The following is a 4604-nucleotide window of genomic DNA, read 5'->3' as shown; positions in this document are numbered from 1 at the left end:
GCAGCAGCAGCAGCAGCAGCAGCAGCAGCAGCAACAGCAGCAGCCACAGCAGAAAAAAAGGCAGACAAAGACCTGTCTTGCCTGTGGACAGCCAAAGTCTCAGTATGAGACTAATGAACTGTCCGTGCACTTTTTTTACCAGCGAGGGCCTGTGCGCTATTTCTATTGTTCGAAGAAGGTGTACCAGAGCTACGCTGCTGATGGACTCTCTAACCCCAAAATGCCCTTTGAAGAATTTGAAAAGACAGAATTCTTCCAGAGAGAGCTGGAGGCCACCACAAAACGGGTGGAGGAAAAAAATGAAAATAAGAGGAAAAGGCCAGACTCCCAGAAAACAGGCCGCCTCTGCAGATTCTGCCGCATGGACCTGAAACAGGGACCAAACAGCCCACACATTCATACAGGCTTCCCTGGCGTGGCAGGGAAATACATTTACTGCCCATCTAAAGTGTACTCTCTGTACAGAGAGAAAGGCATGGCCAAGGTGATGAACTGGAAGGAGTTTCAGGCCTCTCCTTTCTATGAGGCAGAGAGACAAAGATGGGTGGAGGAAAGAAAAAAATAATTGGCATGTACATACAAGTGTTGAGTAGAGAAAACTATTGTTCTGTATGTTCATATGTTCTCTCTATTTATACTGGTAAATATGATTAATGTATATTTGTAAATATGTAAATTGTATGCACATAGTTTGGAATATTTTGTCATGCATATGTACGTAGTGGTCTCGTGTTTACAGTCATTTGTCATTTTCATCCAGCCTTTGTAAAAAGTTATATTTGAAAGCTGTCCTTAAATATTCTATACTATTTCTTCTCTTTATGATTATAGTCCAAGGTTTGTGTGAAACAGTGCACAAAGTCCTCACGCTATCAGACTTTTCTAGCATTTTTTTCTCACACTTTTATTTAATGTCTATAATAACTGCTTCACTCATAATTTCCATATTGTAAATATTGCAATTGTCAGTATGTTTGCTTTTAACATAATATATCAGAATAAAATTATTTCTATGTTCCAAAAACACTTCTCTAGCAGGTGAGAATCATTTGTAAGTTTCAAGCAGTTGGCTTTCTTATACACATATTGTCTAACTAACATAATGGCAACTAATCCTAATTTGACATGTGATACTGAGCGTTCAGAGATTCAAATGTTTCAAACCCTCTCAAAGAGATCATAGATTCTGTGCACTGATAACTCCTGATTGTCCACCAATGTTGTAAAAAAATTAAGTGGGTGAGTGCTTTTGGATATTTTTTTAAATCAGCAAGGGAGAATATGATTGTTCATTCACCAAAGAAGAAAGAATTCTGGCTGCTATGAAGAGAATATAAGTTTAGAAGACCCCACACACCTTGTTCTTTAGGCAGCGGTAATATATCTGTTCAGAGTAGCAGGATTTACATCATCCAATACATTTAATATGCTAATATAATTGTAGTTCTACAAAAACTAATTTTAGCATTTATAGAGTTAATTTTGAATTCCTCTAAATCCCCAAAACAAAAGAAAAAGAAATATTTTCAATGGCTTTCCACTCATTTTTATCTCAATTTGATTATGCCTCAACAGGGATTTGAACCCTGTCCCTTGGTGGAATTTAAAAATAAAAAAACATGAAGCAAAAAGCTGGCCTTCCTATTGGCTGTTTCTCTGTTACAGCTATTCCAAACTGGCCCCCGCGTGGCAGGCGAGAATTCTACCACTGAACCACCAATGCACACATGACCAGCTCAACATGACCCACTGTGTGAACGAACCACACACAAACTTTCCCACTGCTGCAATCTAAACAGTGTACATTGGTACATTGTACGTGACTTCACACGCAGTCCAGAAAAACCACATGTGCAGCAAAAGGATGCCCCGGTGTAAGGCTCGAACTCACGACCTTTCAGATTATGAGACTGACGCGTCTGCCTACTGCGCCAACGAGGCCAGCAATATGCTTAATCTAGGTGGTATAAAATGGAAAAGATCTCAATGTGATAAAGACAAGTGTGTTGCACTGTTGGAGGTATCAAACGTTTCCCATTCATTCCCTATGGTAGTGCTAAACCACTACGGAATGTAATATATGAAGTCTGACTACAGTATTAATCAAATGTATGTTTTTCTCATTCTTTTCAACATCTCTCTTGCCTCCTCACTCTTTCTCCTCTTAAATACACAAACCATATAGGCACAGTACTTTTTCCACCTCTCCTTGAATCTCTCCTCATCCCCCTTCTTTGTCACACAAAGTGTGTGGCTCTCTCACACACACACACACACACACACACACAGACACACACAGCACACGTCACAGCACACACACACAACTGTGCTTTTTGAAACTGTTTTGAGTGAAGTTTCAGAGATCAAAAGAGGATCTACAGCAGCAAGCAATTTCTGCTACCGCCATGTGGATGTGAGAAATACCTTGAAATATCAGTACGTTTTTCACAAGTAGTTCCTAAAATAAACCTAATATTCTATTGTTTTTATGGGTAGGTCAAGATGCACAAGAAAGTGCTATTCTTCCCAGGAAAACTCTGTGTGGTGTTCTGCAAGGGACCACTCAGAATTTCTCCTCCAGGACCAGTCTGAACAGAGCGCAGGCGGATCAAGGATAACCTGCTCTGCAGGACAAGTCTGCACCCATGAGGGAGGACTGGTGCGGCAAGACTGCTCTGGCTGTTGTCTAACGGGGGGGAGGGGGGGCTCAGACATGACAGAGGTGCTTGGAGACTAACCATCTGCAGTTTTGGGAGTATAAAGGGAACGTCCTTTAGGCGGGCTTTTGATGAATGATATTAGGGTACACTGTGTATCTCATCAAGAACCTCCAAAAGGAGGAGGGATCAGGGACCTGTATGGCCGAAGGGCATAGCAAGACAGCCTACGGTCATTTGTTCCATTATGCTCCCGGTTTTACGGAAATCCAGTCCTAAGAACATAATTAGGCCAGCTTAGTGGGTGTTGCAGCAGCCTCAGCAGAAGGTGACGAGCCTGGTTGGCTTTGGCACCCGGGCCAAGAGCACCTGGAAGGAGATATGGGATAGCAGGGCTGATGGCTATGCAAACTTCATTCTGGGAAAGAGCTGCACCCAGGACATGCATAGGACAAAGGCTGCAGCAGTACCTGGCGGAAGAGCAGCAAAACTGCCACGGCTTCCACAGTGGCGGAGCATGGCCCAAAGGACCCCTGCCAATCCATGGGTAAGCTTTATTTTATTCATATTTTTTACTCACATTTCTTACATGATATGTAGAGGTAAGTACTTACGTCTGGCCAGAAATAGTGCTTTAAATCTTTCTTGTACATCTATATTGGAATATACATTACATGTGACAAATGTTATTAATCTATCCCTAAACTGGGCAAACTAATTCTTGTTTTGTATCACTCTAATTTTGTGGTGCACCACAGCGATTGGATGAGGATGACGAGCCTGGAACGAGCAATGTTGAGCATAACCACCCTCTAAGCTAGCAAGTGCAGCGCTGTAAGTACACAGTTATTAGCATTTACCAAATGTCAGACTTTGACAATGGTTAAGACTGTTCTTTTTACTGACTTGTCGCTCCTCTATTTGTTTCTCTCTTTGTCTGTCTCGTAACCAGTTGCTGGACCTGTTATCAGCAGCAGCTGCCACACCAGGAGTGATATGACAGGTAGCAAAGACAGGTTTTTTAAATGAAGGGTTTCAGGACTGGAGAACAAATTCTTTTACATGATGAAATGCCCTCCAACACTGAACCTTGATTTTTAATCCTATTGTTTTTGTATTCTGGCCATTTTACCTTGTAACAATACGGCCTAATGCTGGAGTTATACTAACTGTCCTAAGGACTACTAGAATTGATACCTGCCATGATGAACTGATTCAACAGCAAGGATGGTACATATGCAGGCGGTTGTTCTACATACAATGTTGGTTTCAAATGAGGCCGTCTTGAATACGTAACACCTACATGGTTTGTTCATTGAGTCATATTCTCCTCCTGCTCTAGGACTAGTGTGTAGTGTGGTCTGGTTTATTGTGTCTGGTTGTAAGTAGAGAGCATTTTAAATTTGTGAATGCAATGAAAAGTGAGAGACGCAAATTTCTATGGCTATTTGAATTCCTACTTATGTCCAAAGGATTGGCATATGTTGTGGAATTCTGAAATTTCGTAATTTAATTTATTTTATTTGTTAGTTTCCATCTTGCGGCGTTATCCAAGCCCCCTCCTGATGCAACTGCTGAACTGCAGACATCACTAGCTGATGGTAAAAACACTTGAATCCTGTCATGTAACCAGTATGATGTGATAACTACAGTTAACATTATAAAGTATAATTGTTTTTTTAACTCTCCTGTAGCTCCAGCCTCACAGGTGCTAGAGAGAAAACACCTGTGCCCCTCCACCAGAGCTGGTGTTCCTCGTGAAGGAGACAGCAGGTCCCACAGCAGGCAGAGAGGACTGAGTCAACTGCAGGTCTGTTTTCTATTTAGTGTCCAGGCTGATATTCAATTACACATCTGCTTAATGCACAATATATTTCACAACCTCTTCACATTTTGTCCACATGTCATGTTTATAGTTCTGTACAGAATGAAAATCCACTGCAGCAC

Source organism: Seriola dumerili, unplaced genomic scaffold (assembly GCF_002260705.1).
Source record: "Seriola dumerili isolate Sdu_G_001 unplaced genomic scaffold, Sdu_1.0 BDQW01000200.1, whole genome shotgun sequence".
NCBI lineage: Eukaryota > Metazoa > Chordata > Actinopteri > Carangiformes > Carangidae > Seriola > Seriola dumerili.
This window is presented reverse-complemented; position numbering follows the sequence as displayed.